At 46.4% G+C, this 19,632-nt stretch overlaps 1 protein-coding gene across 6 annotated transcripts in view; it reads left to right on the top strand.

Moving 5' to 3' along the window:
* Positions 1-19,632, top strand: part of FNIP2 (folliculin interacting protein 2) — a 129,449-nt gene that overhangs the window by 13,980 nt on the left and 95,837 nt on the right. For 2 of the 6 annotated variants that reach the window (XM_086346940.1, XM_086346938.1), the window contains exon 2: positions 10,749-10,906. The exons of the other annotated variants lie outside the window; for them this stretch is intronic. The gene's annotated coding sequence lies outside the window, so the exon portion shown is untranslated. The remainder of the gene's footprint in view (positions 1-10,748; positions 10,907-19,632) is intronic. 6 annotated transcript variants of the gene reach the window in all.

The following is a 19,632-nucleotide window of genomic DNA, read 5'->3' as shown; positions in this document are numbered from 1 at the left end:
TTCTCACCGTGGTGGCTGCTTTGTTGAGGAGGAGACGGGCTTCAGGGTGCGTGGGCTTAGTTGCCCCACAGTATGTGGGATCTTGGTGGACCAAGGATCACACACATGTCCTCTGTATTGGCAAGTGGATTCTTAACCACAAGACAATCAGGGAGCCACACCGTCCCCCTTTTAAAGTAAAGACTTTTTTAAGAGTAGTTTTAGGTTTACAGTAAAACTGAGAGGAAGGTCCAGAGTTTTCCCCTTTACTCGAATGGTGCTTTTTTTTTTTTTTTTTTTACCAAGGGCCAACCTACCTCCACACACCGTCATCACAAAGTCCTTAGTTAACTTTCAGGTTCATTCTTGGTGTTGTATGCTCTGTGAGTTTGGACAAATGTGTAATGACACGTTTCCATCCTTGTAACATCATACAGGGTATTTTCATGGTCTTAAAATCCTCTGTGCTCTGCCTTCTCCTCCCCCCTCCCACTCCCAGTTATCTCTTTTCATAGCCCAGGAGTTCCTTTTTTTCCCCTAAGTGGTTTTCCAAGTTTTGTGAAGAGCTGAACAGTTTCCTAAAATTTCAGACCTGAGCCAAGGAGAGGAGATTGCATTTGAACACGAGTTAGATTTTTACAAACAGAAAAGGGATGGACAAGGGGAAAGAGAGAGGCATTTGTCTCGGAAACTAGACGAAGGGAAAGCTTCCAGTTGTCTGTAATCTCACCTAACTGAAGTGCTAAGTACTGACCCTAATTTCAGTGGTGGTGAAGGTGGTGAGGATCTTAGTTTCAAAAACCCACGCCCTCTGCCTCCTCCAGCTGACACTGTTACAGGCTACCTGGTGCCTGGAGATGCAGCCCACCCGCAGTTCACAGCCTGTTCAGCATCCTGTCTTCCTTCTTCCAAGCCACCTAGTTCCCACCCAGGTGATGCTGGACTTTGTTCTCCCAGCTGATGACCGCCTGCTGCTCCGATTGCTGCAGCGAGAATGGAGTTTTACAGCCTGGACCATAAAAGTCAATATTGTGTTTAACACAGCGGTAGCCACGTGAGTTGGCCGAAGCTTGCCTTGACCGCTAGCGTGTTTGGTAGCTGTTTTAACAGCAAGGTTCAAAATGAGCACTGGATTATAAGGATTGTTATGGCCCAATCAGCAGACTATGGTAGGTAGCATCCTGGAGGGAAGTCTTGCTGTCCGTCCTGTGTTAGACCTCCGCTCTCTCCCCATGTTTTAGAAACCTTTGTGTGGAGAGCCCTTGGGCTCCAGGACTCAGAGGTACTGTTGGGGGTGGGCACAGTTATCCTTGAGGATAAAATAACAGGATTGCTCCTCCCCATCTGAACAAATCCAAAATATTGTTAAACTGTCAGTTATCACCCCTCTGCTCAGAAGATTCACCTTTTCTTCTTATCCTAGAAATATCTGAGCTGTGGGGCCTTGACCACCTCTGCCCTGAACACTGGGACAAGCAGGCTTCATAGTTTTTTTTTTTTTTTTTTGCTGGCTGACATTCTCAGTAAGGGTCTTTCCTCACCATCAGATTAATTCCCATGTGGCCTTTTGGGGTCAGAGGAAGAGGTCACTGACCTACATTGCTTTAGGCCCTGAGATCCACACAGCTGGTTTTCTCCATCAGCTCTTGTGTGGTTCCGAGCCTGGCGCAGTCCAGCTTCCCAGGATTTAAGGCTGAGATCAGGCATCAAAGTTTGCAAGTAATTATGGGCTTATCTGTCTTGCACTGCGTTCTCTGCACGTAGTTTCCAGGGGGACCTGACTGGTATGCATGGAGGAATGTGCTTGAGGCATGTTTCAGAGAAATAGGGAAATGATGTGAAAGGGACAGGGAATTGTCAACAAAAAGAGTAAGTAATTCTTAAAAAGGAGTAACATATAACATTACGTGTAGGGTTTGAGCCTAAGTAACCCGGGCAAATGGTAGCATAATTAATGCAAGTGGAGAAATGACTTGAAAAAAGCAATGTGTATGTTTGTTTTTGCACATGAACTTGAGGTGCAGCTGAATACCCCAGTCATAATGCTCAGGAGACAGTGATTGAGGGGATATTTTAGGCTAGTATTTGCCAAAGGGGCCTGGGAAATCTACATCTCTCTCTTAAGACTTTTCTTCTTTCTTTTTTTGTAATTAAAAACATTGAGGAACTTCCCTCGTAGTCCTGTAGTTAAGGCTCCATGCTTCCAGTGCAAGAGGTGTGGGTTCTATCCCTGGTCAGGGAACTAAGATCCCACATGCCTCATGGCCAAAAAATTAAGGTATAATTCGTATATAACATTTTATTAGTTTCAGGTGTACATCGTGATTTGCTATTCATGAATATTGTGAGGCAGTCGCAATAAATGTAGTTAACATGTGTCAGCTCATGTAGTCACAAAAATGTTTTTTTCCTATCACGAGAACATATAAGACCTATTGTCTTAGCAACTTTCAAATATGCAATACAGCATGAACTGTAGTCACCATGCTACGTCCTAAGACTTTTCTCTTTCTAGTCCCTCCCTCAAAATTACTTTTGTCCAAATTCTGTTTGCTTTTCCCCACCCAGTTCAAATGCTACCTTGACAGTTTTGCTGAGCCCCAAGTGGGCACACCCCTCCCCCCAGCCCCTGCACTTACTGTTTCTTTGTTTGGTCTTTATGCCACTGACAACATTCTACCAGCTGGTTTTCTAATTAACCAGACATGACCAGATTATACCTTGCGTGCAGGGAACATCATATGTCCCTGTAGCACACAGCACAGAGCTGAGGACGCTGATTGTAGCTCAGTCAATGTTTAAATATACTTAGTCAAGCCTGGCTTTTTTTTAGCTAGTATTACTACTTAGAGGAATATAAATTTATGAGCCATTCTATGGAAGTTCCTTTCTGTGCATAAACTTGCCTCTCTAAAGCTTTTAAGGACATCTCCCCAGGCTTCCCCTGCAGAATTTAACCAGTACGCGTGTTTATCCTGTCTGTGTCTATGTTTACCCCCTTCTCTTCTTTCTTTCCAGTTACAAGGTTATTTAATTTTTATTCAACCTTAGAGACTTTTCTGTAGACCATTTTATCTTTTTCTATACTAGTTCCAGCTTAGATTTCTAAGGTTCATCACCAAGAAATGTATGATGTATTCTCTTAACAAGGTACTTTTTTTTGAGAGCTTGGGTTTGTCATCAGAATAGCTTGAACGCCATCATTCTCTAAACTGACCAGACCTTTACTCAAACTGAAACTCATGTACTTATCTGATGTTCAGAGAACCTGAAAGAGCTTAGTGTGTGTTCCCTCTAGTTGGACATTTTCAACAAGAAAATGTCTAGTGCTGTCTACACGTGGCCCTGTCCCTGGCTGTCTCTCTAGATCAGCCATGAAGAGGTTGGGTTCACTCTCCACCCATCACTGAAAAGACCACACTGTTTACACTTCTCCTTCCAGAGAAATGTTTGCTTATCCCTACTTCTGTTTTCTGGTCCTAATCCAGATCTCTGTCCAAGATAAATATTCTATTGGCTTCACACTGTTTTATCCTCGTTAAAAACAAATGACCAGATACCTGCAGTTCATAGGGTGAAAATGTTAATGGTGATTCAGACTCGGATGAATAAATGAATGCTTGTTTTGCTTTCTCATGTCATAGTTTTAAAAAAGAAGCCACCTAAGTTTACTTGTGCATGAATGACATATACTTACAACTTCAGGGGGCTCTCAGATGTCTGTTCCTCTCATTTGAATTTTGTGGATGTCAGTTTTGAGAGAAGTGGGCTGACTAGGACTTGAGAGTTATGCATTTCACCCATAAATTGTGGCTGCTTTCATATGGTGTGGAGAGTTGACAATGTTTTTTTAAGTTTTTTAAAATAATTTTTAAATTTATAATTGAAGGATAATTGCTTTGTAATATTGTGTTGGTTTCTGCCATCCATCAACATTAATCAGCCACAGGTATACATATGTCCCCTCCCTCTTGAAGCTTGCTCCTACCTCCCACCCGTCCCACCCCTCTTGGTTGTCCCAGAGCACCAGATTTGAGCTTTCTGAGACACACAGCAAATTCCCTCTGGTTATTTATTTTAAATATGGTAATGTGGCTTTAATTTCCCAAAGAACATAGCTTAGTTTGGGAGGAAGCTCCAATAGTCATCCTCTGCAGCCTTTATTCCATGAGAGTATTGCCCCGTCTCCTAGTAACAAGTTACCCAGCATCAGAGGAGTTGCAGTTTTGATCTTCAGGGCTTCACTTCTCCTTTTGACTTTTTGTGGTTTCCTCCTCCTAATGCTATATCCTTAATTTGCCACATTAATTAACTCAGATGAGGTGATTTCTTAGTGGGGTATGGGGACAGGAGGCCCGAGGGGGAAAGATTATTTTCTGAGTACTGCTTCTCAAGGCCCTAAGGTCACTTTTATCCCCATCTGTGATTTGATCTATGCACCTGAGGCAGAGGCACCTGTGGGTCCAGATGCCTAGGGGCGGGAGCCTGTTGGGGATTGGAGTAGCTTGTGCTTCGATGATGTTGAGAAAGTCCCGCCATGAGGTCCTGTTAATGGAATCATCTCTCCTCCTTGGCAAAGACTAAGAAAGACATGTTTGGCCCAGGAAATGTAGTGGTGATGGTTTCAGAATAGTAACAAGCCACACTGGAGGGTTAGGATACTGCAGTTAGGAATCACATCGAGACATAAACCGGTTTCCCTCGTGGATTTCTTTTCTAAAAATCATGCTGAGAGAGAGGTGAGTATTGGTTAAATGTGCTGTTGACTGTTGAAGACCAGTGTTTCAGAGAAAGGATCATTGATGATGGACTTAATTGTAATAGTTCACATTTACGTGGATTTTATTTTCCAAAGTGGTCACATAAATTTCACAGAACAGGACATGGGTCCCCTGGACTAGGAGGTAGGTGCCTGTGCAGGGTGAGTTAGGTTGGGGACACTGATCTCTGGGCTCCTGATTCGTGCTACGGCCAGTTTTTATCCCTACAAGTTTGGCCAGGTCCCTTATTTTTTTTTTTAATTTTTATTTTATAGTGGAGTGTAGTTAATATACAATATTGTGTTAGTTTCAGGTGTACAGCAAAGTAATTCAGTTATATATATATGTGTGTATCTATTCTATCCCAGATTCTTTTCCCTTACAGGTTTTTATAGAGTATTGAGTGGAGTTCTCTGTGTTATATAGTAGGTCCTTGTTGATTAACTATTTTATATATAGTAGTGTGTATGTATTCATTCCAAACTCCTAATTTGTCCTTCCCCCACTTCCCCTCTGGTAACCATAAGATTGTTTTCTATGTCTGTGAGTCTGTTTCTGTTCTGTAAATAAGTTCATTTGTATCATTTCTTTAACTTCCAAGTGTAAGCGGTATCATGTGATGTTTGTCTTTCTCTGACTTCACTTAGTTTGATCATCTCTAGGGCCACCCATGTCACAAACGGCATTGTTTCGTTCTTTCTATGGCTGCGCAATATTCCATTGCGGATGTGTACCGTGTCTTCTTTATCCAGTCCTCTGCTGACAGGCATTAGGTTGTTTCCATGTCTTGGCTGTTGTAAATAGTGCTTCTGTGAACATTGTGGTGCATGTATCTTTCTGAATTTTTATTTTCTCTGGATATATGCCCAGGAGTAGGATTAGAAGTGGGGATAGACGGTAGATCTGTTTTTTTTTTTTTTTTTAATTTTTTAAGGAAACTACATACTGTCCTCCACAGTGGCTGCACCACTTTACATTCCCACCAGCAGTGTAGGAGGGTTCCCCTCTCTCCATACCCTCTCCAGCATTTGTTTGTAGCAGTTCCCTTGCTTTGTACTTGTTAAAAATTGTTATGAATTTGTAACTAAAATGCATTTTATGTTTTTTAGTTATCTTGGACAGGTATTCTTTTGTGTATCCTTGAACATGTGCTCTTTTCTGGTATTGAGGTGCTCCAAGCCATTAACATATGACTCTTCAGATTCAGGCCTAGATTTCTGGGTGTGGCTGGGCTGGTCCCGCTTCTCCTCGCTGTCCCCCTGCCCCCACCCTTCTTACCCCAGTCAGAGTGAACCTGTCTCGGTTCCTCCAGCACTTTCGAGCATTCTCTTTGTAAAGCTCTCCTTGGGCGGACCTGGCCTCTTGCCTCCACCTCTCAGCCGCGGGCTCTTGCTCAGTGCAGGGTAGAAGCGGCCGTGGGCTCCGCAGCCTGACTTCGGCTCTGCAGCACCGACGCTGTCGCCGCCACACATCTGTGTGGTCTTGGTGCTTTCCTGAGCCTTGCTGTGCTGGGCTGCTGTTTCCTTGCTGGCCTGGTGGGACCAGCACGACCACTTCGTGGCGCAGCCATGAGGCTCAGATGGGGCTGCCCTTGCAGGGTGAGAGCCATGCCTGGTCCCTGGTAAGTGCTCTGACCACCACCCCAGGGGACAGCACAGCTCCGCCACGTCGTGCCCATCACCGTGCTCAGCACCCCATCCCATTGGGGTGTGGTTTCCTGTGCCAGATTCTGCCGTGACCCCGCAGAGTCAAGGGGACATGCTGCACCCATGGATGGTCCATGCCCTTTATTGGGCGGTGGGGGGCGGGGAGGACAGTGCCCAGCGCATTTGTACATTCGTAGGCCCTCAGGAAATCAGTAAATAAGCAACAGCCCTGTCTGTTTAATGCCTTTGACCTCAGCTTTCTTTCCCTTTTGTGAAGATCGTCTTAGCATTTATTGGTAGCTTTGGATGAGGAGAGAAATGATAGAAAAGACCAGCTCCTGGTTGGGCATGGGATTCTTTGTGAGCTTCTGGGGTTGGGACTTTGCTGTTTTGGGCCCCTGCTCTCTGAGGAAGAGGCGGTGCACACGGATAGGCCTCCGGGAGAGGGGCTGTGTCCTCGAAGCCAAGGTTACAGTGGGGTCTGAGAGAAGCATCAGGGCTGGGTGTCCCTCATGGGGTCATAGCTGCCCTGTCCAACTTGCAGGGTTTCTCACTTTCAGCTTCTGTCAGTTGTCAGGTGCTCGTATAGCCCAGAAGCCACTTGACTTTAGTCAGCAATGCAAGCAATGCAAAGGGAAAGCTTATGCAAAAAGGAGAAGAGTTTCTGGATGGAAGTAACGGGAGAGAAGCGTTTTCGGCTCCAGGGGTGGTGATAGTTCACCGTGGCAGCCCCACTGGTGTTCTCGGTGCACAGAGGGCCTTTCTTAGGGGCAGGCGGGGGCTCGCTGGGCTGCCATGATTCCTTTGTTCAAGGCGGTTGGAGGTCTGGCCCATGATTAATTGCTGTAAGGTATGTTGGATCTTCAAGGCTCAGTGGTGAACAGCAAAGACTGACTCCGGACAGGGCCCCAGTGCAGTCACTTGGAGGACAGGTTCCAGCCTTCCTCCACCTGCTCTGCCCTGGTGGACTGGCGGTAATAATCAGCTGTAGCGGTGGGCCATGCACTCCACTGTCCTGTGGAGGCATCTGGTGCGTGTGCACTGCTTACAGTTTGTTCATATGGGGGCCTGGTTCTTTCCAAAGGAAGCAAGGTGGGATGTGTAGCAATCACGAGAGCCTGTGTGTGTGTGTGTGTGTGTGTGTGTGTGTGAGAAAGAGAGAGAGAGAGAGAGAGAGAGAGAGAGAGAGAAACAGCAGGCTCTTACCACTCAGAAGTCATTTTCACATAGTTAAGATGTTAAAGATGCTCTTCTGTTATGAAAAACAGCTAGTTCATGTGTTTATCAGAATAATGGGTATATCCTAGAGTGACCTGGGTTTTGTAGGATGGCCAGGTGCCCTGACCACCCTGTATGATGATGCCTCTGTGTGTGTTCCGAACTCTAAAAGTTAACTCAGGAGCAAGCTTCACATCTGCTCCTCGTCTTCCGTATTTCAGGTACAGTGAACGGTTAGAGCACAGAAGTGAATGAGGTACATCCTGCCCTCGAGCTGTTCAGTCCCTGGAGGTTTATTCCCCAGGTTCTGTTGTAACAGGTGTAACAGGAATTCACAGTGTGCCAGAGAGCAGAGGCTGGGGGCCTCACAGAAGCACCCAGTAAACAACTCTTACATGACCCAAGGTCTCTAACATTGGTAGGTTCCTTCATTTTTCAAGTGGTTTTTTTTCTTTTTAGCACTTTTTTAGGTTTTTTCTCTTTCCATTTGGAGAGTTAGATACTGAATATATACATTTACATTTTGATGCTTGAGCTCCTAATTTAAAAATTTTTCTTGTCCTTCCATCTTATCTGCGGATGATTGTCTAAAAGTAAAAGCCGAGTTCTCATGATCTGAATGCGTTCACTATGGATAGTTCCCTGCAGACCTGACTTGGGGCTGGATGGGGTGGGGGTGAGCATTAGGTGGGCCACGATAGTGGCCTGGGACTTGGTGTTTTCTGGAGGACTTTGTGGTTTCTCCCCAGCCCCTCAGGCTGCATTGCTTCCAGTCCCCTCGCTAACCTTGTTTTACTTTTTAGGATCCCCAGATATCCCAAGCTTCAGATGTTTCTTTCGCACTGAGAACCTGTAAGGAGTTCTTATGTTTGTGTGTTTGTGATACGAGGAATTTTGCTAGTTGTAGCCCGTGATGATTCAGATGCAGGAAATGCTTTTGGAAGGTCACTGCCTCCCATGGGTTCACGGGGCACCAGGCCTCCTAGCCCCACTTGACACATGACCTCGGTAGTGATCTTCACATTCTGTGTGCCACACGCCCCCACCCCACACTGTGTGGAATGAGGGCTGCAAATGTCTGTCACCTCCCTTCTCTCTGGGTGCCTTACGTAGAAGCGCTGCATGTAATGAAAGCTGTGTGTGGGTGGATGGGGGGTTCTGATGGGGCCTGAGCAGGTGACAGAAGACACTGAGACCCAGACAGCAGGGCCTTCCCGTCTTTTCCTTCCAGTAGAGGAGGCACAGGTGAGTGTGGGCCAGGCTCTGGTTAACAAGCATTCGCCCCACACCCGGCTAGTCCCGGGGACACACGGAGGACTGAGACACGAGCTGCCTCTGGAGCTTGTGGGGAGCAGAGGGGGTGGCCATGGAAACCACATTGGGTACCAGGACAGTTGCTCCTCATCGCTCTTGGATTCCGTGTGTACAGGCTCGCCTGCTCACCAAAACTTGTTCATAGCCTTCAGGTCAGGGCTCAGGATGTTTTTCTGGTCGTCCCCGGACACAGGCAGGTTGACAGAATCCTGCAGCCTCCCAGTGTGCGCGCTCCCAGCTGAGGGCAAATGAAGCAGTGCTTGCCTTTCCTGTGTGCTCTTGTACTGCAGACACATGAAGTGTGCAGTCGAGAGTCCAGGTGGGGTTTTTTCCTTTGCAGTTTTGTGCTTTTCATTGGTGATGTTGCTGTTCGAAATGGCCCATGTGCATTGTGCCTGAGTGCTGTCTCAAGTCCTCAGGCAGGACGGCTGTGATGTACCTGATGGAGAAACTCTGTGTTAGGTGAGCTGCGTGCAGGCGTGAGCTCTGGTGCTGTCGGCTGTGGGTTCAGTGTTAATGAAGCAACAGTATATATTAAATAGCAGAAACACAATAAAGTAAGGTTCGGTACTAATCAGTTGATGAAAATCTTGTGGCCAGAGGTATGCAGGCACATAACCGTGTATTTCTCCTAAAAGCAGCCGTTCATCATTAACTGAGAAGGCAATGGCACCCCACTCCAGTACTTTTGCCTGGAAAATCCCAAATGGACGGAGGAGCCTGGTAGGCTGCAGTCTACGGGGTTGCTGAGGGTCAAACACAACTGAGCGACTTCACTTTCACTTTTCACTTTCATGCACTGGAGAAGGAAATGGCAACCCACTCCAGTGTTCTTGCCTGGAGAACCCCAGGGACAAGAGAGCCTGGTGGGCTGCTGTCTATGGGGTTGCACAGAGTCGGACACGACTGAAGTGACTTAGCAATCATTAACTGATTCCGTCTTCGTGGAGCCTGTATAGAGCTCAGGCACCATGAATGACCAATCTCCCACACTGCGAGGTGGAAAATGGGCCTCAGATTCTAGAATGAGTTGGACTGATGAGGTGGGGTCAGAGCCATGGCTTTGCAGAGCTTGAGGGATAAAAGAGTAAAGCCCAGATTGGGCTTGTATAGGGAGACCCTGGAAGATTCCATCGTCCAAGGGCAGGCCTGGGGGACAGGGTGGCTGTAAGGACAGGGCTACAGGCACAGGCTCCTGGGAAACTGCAGGGCAGACGCAAGGCTGCCAGAGGAGGCAGAGCCCCAGCTGGGCAGGGGTGGTGAGAACAGTGCCCAGGCGTGTGACTATGTGCTCATTCCCTGAGACTCCGTGTGCTCTGAGACGAGATGGGGAAACTGGAAAGTCTGGGTGTAGACGCCGGTGTGCAGAGACTGCTGCAAGTGTCTGATGAGTGACTGGTTCTCCCCAAATAGGTGTGGTGTTCTGGTTTACAAGCCCCGCCCCCTTTGCACCTGCACAGGATGGGGAGCCAAAATCAGCCAGGTTTATGGGTTAGATTCAGGGAGGGGAGAGGAGGAGGGTGGTGAGTGAATGTGGACCGGGTCACAGGGTGCCCCATCTTCTGCAGAGCAGGCTGAGCTCACACTACCAGTTTCCTTCACGCTCGCCCAGCACCCATGGCCCTGCAGTTCCCAGTTCCCTCGTCCTGTGACCGTCTGGGTGGAAGCTGGGGGCGGGCACACTGTGGTTCATACAGAAGTACCAGCTGCTCTCGGTTCTCTTGCAAGGGGTGGGGATGAATGGCTTCCTCTGATGGTCTGAGAGGTTCCCTCATGAGCCTGGCCTTCCAAATGCCCCGTGTCTCAGACTAGGTTTCCTGCCTTTTCTCAGGGTTGGAGCTGGAGGAGTGGCTGGTCAGACACATGCATACCACCGATCACGGGGCCAGGCTGAACGGAGACGTGCCGAGTGTAAAATCCACCATGGAGTCCAAGGACAGGGTGGATTATTGAATTCAGTTCATCTGTTCTTTTGTGCTTTTTTGAAACGTGAGTCTTAGAAAATTTTAAATTACATGTGTGAAAAGTGAAAGTGAAGTCACTCAGTCGTGTCCGACTCTTTGCGACCCCATGGGCTGTAGCCTACCAGGCTCCTCCGTCCATGGGATTTTCCAGGCAAGAATACTTGAGTGGGTTGTCATTTCCTCCTCCAGGGCATCTTCCTGACACAAGGAGCAAACCTGGGTCTCCAGCATTGCAGGCAGACGCTTTACCATCTGAGCCACCGGGGAAGCCCAGCTTCCCGTAAATTTCTACAGGACAGTGTTTCATTGTTCCCTTTGAACTTCTCAGACATAATTTGAAAGCACTGTTCTGTGGTCCTACTTCTAAAGACCAGATTCGTGGCTCCACTTAATGTTTGTTTACTCAGATGATCAAGCGTCTGACCGCAGTGCAAGGCCCTGTTTTGATCCCTGGGACGGGAAGATTCTCTGGAGAAGGAAATGGCAACCCACTCCACTACTGTTGCCTAGAAAATTCCACGGATGGAGGAGCCTGGTGGGCTACCGTCTGTGGAATTGGACACGACTGAGTGACTTCACTTCACTTTGTGTTTGTTAATTCCGTGGAAAAGTGTAGCTGTTGGAAACAAAAGGAGTACAGTCGTGAGTACAAAAAAAATCTCTCTGGTAGGGAAAACTTCTCCCTAAGAAATGTGCTCTTCCTTTGTGGAAATCCTCACGTGATTCTGTGTCACAGTCAAGATTCACGACAGTTGTACTAGATGCACCGTAACTGACGTAATCTTTAAGAACTGACATAAAGGTTAGTGTTGTCTCGTGTTTTGGACTACTTAAGTTTAGTCAGATTTTTAAATGTGTAATTATTCTTTAAAGGCTTTATTTTTTACTTTTGAAAATTATTTACCCACTTATTTATTTATCATTTGTCTGCTTTGGGTCTTAGCTGTAGCTTGCAGAATCCTTATTGCAGCACATGGGTGTCTCTGTTGTTGGGGCTCGCAGCCTTAGGTGCTCCTCGGCATGTGGGATCTTAGTTCCCCGACCAGGGATGCAACCCGTGTCTCCTGCACTGGAAGGCAGATTCTTAACCACCGGACCACCGGGGAAGTCCCGTAAATGTGTGATTTATTTTTCACAGGAACAGCTGACTCTGTGCTGCTTTGAGTCATAATGAGGTTTTCTTGTCCCTGAGAAAGTGACTGTTTTCAGAACCTGTATGAACAGCGGTGTGTGAGGTAGCCTCAGTGAATCCGACAGAAAAGAGGTTATTCCCGACTTCAGAAGCACTTACCAGCTGCCTTCTCCTTGCTGGGTGTGAGCTTAGCTCCACAAGTAAAACGCAAAAGAAACCAAAGTGTTGCTGTTCACGTTCTCAAGTTGGAAGTTCGTAGCCAACGTTAATGTCCTGATGCATGGGAGGAGGAGAGGATAATACCTGACTCTAACAGCTAAAGCATTACAACCTGAAGACTGTTTATCACAAAATGCAGATCCAAGGTTACTCGTGTAAGCACCACTTGCCTCTGTGTTCCTGATGGGGACTGTGCACTGCTGGAGCCTCTTGTCCTGCACCGTGACCGTTACCTGTGTGAGATGCGGGGGCTGTGGCAGCTGAGGGTTGGTTGCAGCAAGGTTGTGGGTGAAATTCTGAGCTGCTGGAAACACATAGCCTCTTTCAGGGGCACTATCACTGAGTCCATCCTGTCTTCCTGTGTGGTTGTTGAAGTATCCTTAGGAAAAGGGTTCTTATGGGGAGCATTTACAGGATAGATGGTCCTTGGTTTGGGTCCTAAAAGCTTTTGCTGGATTTGACTCTGTTAGGAGGGGCGGTCTGTGTAGTTGGAGGGACCTAGGAGGTGGAAAAGGACTTGATCCATGGAAGAAAGAATGGCTTATGTTCCCATCAAAGCTAATTAATCATAGATTTCATTTTCTAGCTGTTACACTAATTTGTTCTAGAGTTTATCGTTCCCAAGGGGTTCTACAGTGAGTTGCTTTGGAAGGCTTAATCGTCTGCAGCTTCCAGAGAATTGGCCCTGTTTGGGAAGGAGACTGACTTTCTTGGATAAAACTATGATTTACCAGATGTCATTGTGGCCACAGTTATTCATCTTTGCTTCATGTTGAATAATACAATCCAGTCATCCATGAACTTAGCTGCCCAGACAGGACAGTGAGTGCTCTTGGGCAGGCATGTAGAAAGTAGGACACCCACATCCATCTGAACGGTGTGGCTTTTCAGGGGGCTTTCGCAGGCTTGCAGTGAGCATCCTTAGCCACCTTCCTCAGAGTGGAGTGAGTGTCAGCATCACCATTATTTCCAGCTAAGGAGACAAGCTCCAGAGGTGGCAGTGGCACCCCACTCCAGTACTCTTGCCTGGAAAATCCCATGGGCAGAGGAGCCTAGTGGGCTGCAGTCCATGCGGTCGAAAAGAGCCGGACACGGCTGAGCGACTTCACTTTCACTTTTCACTTTCATGCATTGGAGAAAGAAATGGCAACCCACTCTAGTGTTCTTGCTTGGAGAATCCCAGGGACGGGGGAGCCTGGTGGGCTGCCGTCTGTGGGGTCGCACAGAGTCGGACACGACTGAAGTGACTTACCTTACCTTAAGGAGACAAGCTCACAGAGTCATGTGGCCCAGAGTGATGAGGCCACAGCTGAACACAGCCGTCTTCCCTGCAGATCTTACCTCATGAGATCGTCCGGCTGCCATGCCTCCTGGATCCTGGTCCCCAGCTCGTCATGAGGAGCTGACTCAGAGAAACAAGAGGCTGCTGAGTCAGAGCTGACAGCCTTTCTCCAGCTCTCTCCTCATAATTGACTTCTGTCGACTGCCAAGCAGCCCTCTTAGTCGGCAGCTGGTAGAACTCTCAGAGCACTTGAGGAGGCTTGTGCATGTAACTTGCCAGCAATCCAATTACGTGAGAAGCGTTTCGTTTTAGCTGTTACGGTATCACTGTTTCGTCTCCGGCCAACCAAACCAAAGAATAGGCAAGAAGCACCTTCTGTTACTAAGTTAACTCTTTTTTAAAAATATATTTCTGTATTTGACTGCGCTGGGTCTTACTGGCAGCACCTGGGATCTTTAACCTTCCTGTGGCACGTGGGGTTTTTGGTTGTGGTGTGAGAACTCTTAGTTGTGGCATGTGGGATCTAGTTCCCTGACCAGGGATCGAATGCGAGTCCCCTGCTTTGGGGGCCCATAGTCACTCAGGTAACTCTTAGCCTAACCTCTAGTAGGTTTCCTTGAATAACTCTCATGACCTTTATTTTGCACTGAATGGATATGTAACCGGCCAAGAATGAGAGGGATGCCGGTAAGAAAGCTGTTGCAATAGTCCTGGCAGACACAGGGCTTATACTCTGAGCAACTCAGCATCTGCTTCAAAGCGTCAACAGAAAAGTTCAGCATTATGTTCAGATGGAAGGGAGAGGAACATAGATGCAAGTCCTTTCCTAGGTATTTTTTGAGACTTGTGTCTCATGAGTTACACAGTTTGGGTAAGAATTGTACCAGTTTTGACAGGGAGATGGGAGGGAGCCCTGAAAACTTTGTCCCGCAGAGCTGGTTTCAGTCAGACAGGTAGAGTGAGCCGCCGTGCTGGACAGGAATTCCTGCAGCTGCCCATATGCCCAGTCACATGCTTTGGGGGGAACGATTCTGAGCCAATGGCCCATCGCCTGGGCTCAGGCCTTTACCTCTTTCCCAACCCTGGGCTGCTGGCAGTTTGTTCAGGCCCACACACCAGTGACAGCCTGACCCGAAATCAGAGTTAAACTTTACAAGTTGTGTAATCTTCGCTAATATGTTTCCAGCTTCTGGAAGTTTGCAAAGGAATAGCATGTGGTGGGTGTTGGGAAGTCATAGGGACAAAGGATTGTAGATTGAGGTCTGATATTGGATCTTAAAAAAAGTTTTTAACTAAATTACTGATTATCTAGCTGATTCCAGAAAGAAAGAAATCATTTCTCAGGGATGAAAAGACAAGCAGTACTCCTCCTTGCAGGTGGAGAGCCATCCCGGAGAGCCTTCCGACCTGGCATTAGTGAGTGTGGCCTGGCCACCTCTTCTCCTGGTAATGAAGCAGTTAAAGCCCCAGCCTTGCTATAACCCTCCTCCTGAGAGAAGACTTTTCACTTACTACTTTAGGGGTCTCCTGGAGTCTCGTCTCTCTTTTCCTTACTTTATGTTGTCAGCATCTTGTACTTGGTTAGGTACATGCCCTTTGAATAACACTTCTTTTTAAAAACGTGTCATCATCTTGGGGTGGCAAGGGGTGAGGGGAGTATACTTGTATGTATACTTGTGGCTGATTCACGTTGTTGTACAGCAGAAACCACAACATTGTAAAGGAATTATCCTCCAATTAAAAAGAAATTAAAAAGAAATGAGCAAGGAACATTGGAAACAAGGCAGGAAAACGTTGAACTATTTGCAGGAGATGTTCTATATAATATAATTATATTCCAGAAGATATAGCCAATTGGAAATACCAATCCTAGTCTATTTATGAGAATGAACTGAAAGACTGTTCAGTTCAGTTCAATTCAGTTCAGTCGCTCTGTCGTGTCCGACTCTTTGCAACCCCATAAATCGCAGCATGCCAGGCTTCCCTATCCATCACCAACTCCCGGAGTTCACCCAGACTCATGTCCATTGAGTCACTTTCATAAGGTAAGAACACGAGAGGACAATGAAATCTAACAGCACTTGGAACAGAAATAGAAAATGCTTTAGAATAATTCCAAAAAATGTTTAGCAGAAAAATATATCTAGTTCCTGGGGACATCTTAATATTGTGAAAAAAAAACTAAACTATCAGTATTGTGAAACAAGTTAAACTATCAAGTTGAGTCTAACTCAAATAAAATGTCGATGATTTTGTTAAAAAAAAATTCTCATTGTTAGGTGTGTTGTGTTGCTGCTGGGTACTAAGCTGCGTCTCCAAATAAAGGGAAATTGAGGGATCTTGATTTTAGTTAAGATGTTTTAACAGAGTCTGTAGCTGCAGCTCTCTACTTTTGCTGGTTTGTGTAGATATTAATGATAGCAATCACTGAAGGAAAAACTTTGTGAGGAACATAGCAGTCTATGTTAAAAAACACACAGGGTGCGTACTTTGCTTTTCCTTCCAGCCGTCTGAAATTGTTTGGACTCTGACAATTTCCTTACCATAAAGCCTGCAGAATTGTTATAGAACAAAGAAGTCAAGTGGTCATCACTGGTTTGGCAGCAAGAATTTAAAAACAAGTCTCTTTACCCATGGTTTGTAAATAATGCATAGCTATTGAGATGGGAATACCAGACCACCTGATCTGCCTCTTGAGAAATTTGTATGCAGGTCAGGAAGCAACAGTTAGAACTGGACATGGAACAACAGACTGGTTCCGAATAGGAAAAGGAGTTCATCAAGGCTGTATATTGTCACCCTGTTTATGTAACTTCTATGCAGAGTACATCATGAGAAACGCTGGGCTGGAAGAAGCACAAGCTGGAATCAAGATTGCCGGGAGAAATATCAATAACCTCAGATATGCAGATGACACCACCCTTATGGCAGAAAGTGAAGAGGAGCTCAAAAGCCTCTTGATGAAAGTGAAAGTGGAGAGTGAAAAAGTTGGCTTAAAGCTCAACATTCAGAAAATGAAGATCATGGCATCCGGTCCCATCACTTCATGGGAAATAGATGGGGAAACAGTCTCAGACTTTATTTTTCTGGGCTCCAAAATCACTACAGATGGTGACTGCAGCCATGAAATTAAAAGACGCTTACTCCTTGGAAGGAAAGTTATGACCAACCTAGATAGCATATTCAAAAGCAGAGACATTACTTTGCCAACAAAGGTTCGTCTAGTCAAGGCTGTGGTTTTTCCTGTGGTCATGTATGGATGTGAGAGTTCGACTGTGAAGAAGGCTGAGCGCCGAAGAATTGATGCTTTTGAACTGTGGTGTTGGAGAAGACTCTTGAGAGTTCCTTGGACTGCAAGGAGATCCAGCCAGTCCATTCTGAAGGAGATCAGCCCTGGGATTTCTTTGGAAGGAATGATGTTAAAGCTGAAACTGCAGTACTTTGGCCACCTCATGGGAAGAGTTGACTCATTGGAAAAGACTCTGATGCTGGGAGGGATTGGGGGCAAGAGGAAAAGGGGACGACAGAGGATGAGATGGCTGGATGTCATCACTGACTCGATGGACGTGAGTCTGGGTGAACTCTGGGAGTTGGTGATGGACAGGGAGGCCTGGCGTGCTGCGACTCGTGGGGTCGCAAAGAGTCGGACATGACTGAGTGACTGATCTGATCTGATTGTCGAAAAGTAGAAAATAAAGAATTTTAAAAGGAAAAGCGTGTTAAGTCCCGCTATGCAAAGACATTCTGATGTTTCCTTCCTGTTCTTTTTTTCTACTTTTGGTTTTTGAAAAGCACAGTACTTATCAAAGAGCATATACCATTTTGTATTGTATCCTATTATCTTTATTTAGCATTACAGCATAAGAAGTTTTCTGTGTTTCACAGATTTCATGAAGACATGAGACATGCGTTCATTCTTTCAGTTGCTGAGAGCCTTTTATTGATTGGCTGATTTTTGGCTGTGCTGGGACCTCACTGCTGTGTGTGGGCTTTCTCTAGTTACTGTGAGTGGGGACTACTCTTCGTGGCGGTGTTTGGGCTTCTCATTGCAGTGGCTTCTGTTGTTGCGGAGCACAGGCTCTAGAGCATGGGCTTAGCTGCTCTGTGGCATGTGGGATCTTCCTGGATCAGGGATCGAACCCGTGTCCCCTGCACTGGCAGGCAGATTCTTATCCACTAAACCACCAGGAAAGTCCTGAGAGCCTTTTCAGTGCCTCAGAGTCCCTGGAAATGGGATGGGTAGTAACCTGGATCATGATCAGGGCCACGCATCACCATGAACTCTCAAGTAACTTTATCTGAATCTGAAAGCTCCGTTCTCTCACAGGTGCTTCCTCATTTTAAATCAGAGGAGTTGTATGGGTTGATTTTACTGTCCTTTTCACCTTACTTTGGATGAAAAAGTCCCTCTGTGTAGGAGTCAGAGCCTCAGCTGGGCATAGTCAGGAGAGCAGAGCAGTTCATGGCAGGCAAGGGGACCCACGAGAGACCTGGCCACCATGGTGCACGGAACAAACCCCAGCCCCACCGAGGACAGAGTTAGTGAGAACCTGTATCTGTCGGTAGCCTCCGGTTGATCCTGGAGGAGAGACTTGGACTTGACTGATGAGCCAGTGACATCCAGCTGCCGCACCTCCTGCTCGTCCCTGGTCGGTCCTCGGGTGGAGTGAGTGGTGTGGCTCACCTGTCACTGGCAGGATGCCTCAAGTTCCGGCCCGGCCCAGACGCACTCCCCACGGCGAGCCTGGTCCCTCGGTCCGTCTGTACTCCGCTCTTCCTGTCTGCTAGAGAGATCAGTGCTGCCCGCTCCATGACTGACAGAATGCTGCTAGAGCTGTGCTTGGCACGTGGCGGCGTGAGACTGATCAGCCAGCAAGTCACCCCGCCCCAGCGTCTGTGTGCTCTGCCGGCCTTCCTCAGCACAAGCTTGTCAGGTGGGCTTCTGTGGTGTTAGGGTGGGGCTGTGGGCTGACGCTGTCCCTCAGATGGCTGAGGGCTGAGGGACATGGTCTCCATCCTGCATCTGTCTTCAGAGCCTATTTCCCGAAAGCACACTGCCTCACTCCCTTACCTGAGTCCATGTCCTCTAGCCCAGCAGGCGCCTTCTTTTTTTCAAATTTGATTCTTTAATTAATTTTTTTTTATTTAATGAAGTGTAGGTGATTTACTGTGTTGTGAAGGTTTCAGGTGTACAGTGAAGTGATTCAGTTATACATACATATGTATATATTCATCTTCAGATTCTTTTCCTTTATAGATTATTGCAAAATATTGACTATAGCTCTCTGTGCTGTATGAAAGGTTCTTGTTGTTTATCTGTTTTATATATCATAGTGTGCTTCTGTTAATCCCAGACTCTTTATCTGTCCCTCCCCCATCCCTTCTCCCCTGTGGTAACCGTAAGTGTGTTTTCTGTGTTTGTTAGTCCATCTCTGTTTCACAGATAAGTTCATTTCTGTCGTATTTTAGATTTTGCGCATACACGATTTCACATGATATTTGTCATTCTCTGACTCACTTCGTTTAGTCTGATAATCTCTAGGTCCATCCATGTTGCTGCAGTTGACATTACCTCATTTTTTAATGGTTGAGTAGTATTCCATTGTATATATGTACCATGTCTTCTTCATCCATTCATCTGTTGATGGACATTTAGGTTGCTTCTATATCTCAGCTATTGTGAATAGTGCTGTTATATATATTGGGGTGCATGCATCTCTTCAAATTAGAGTGATCTCTAGATGTATGTCCGGGAGTAGGATTGGTGGATCGTGTGGTGGTTCTATCTTTAGTTTTTTCAGGATCCTCCGTACTGTGCTCCATAGTGGCTGCAGCAATTTTTCATTCCCACTAACAGTGTAAGAGGTTTCCCTTTTCTCCACACCCTCTCCAGCATTTGTTATTTGTAGACTTTTTATGATGGTCATTCTGACCAATGTGAGGTGATACCTCATTATAATTTTTATTTCCATTTCTCAATAATTAGCAATATGGAGCATCTTTTCATGAACCTCTTGGAGGCCTTTTTAAACAACTCCATGTTGAATGAGAATATACAGACAGAAAAGTGTACATGGTCTGCCTGCTGTGTGTTCACATTAGCAGTGCCTGGATCACG

Source organism: Bos grunniens, chromosome 17 (assembly GCF_055505025.1).
Source record: "Bos grunniens cultivar Pamir isolate PY7600 chromosome 17, Bosgru_T2T1.0, whole genome shotgun sequence".
Lineage (NCBI taxonomy): Eukaryota > Metazoa > Chordata > Mammalia > Artiodactyla > Bovidae > Bos > Bos grunniens.
Note: the sequence above shows the minus strand (reverse complement) of the source record. Positions and strands in the feature narration are given on the sequence as shown.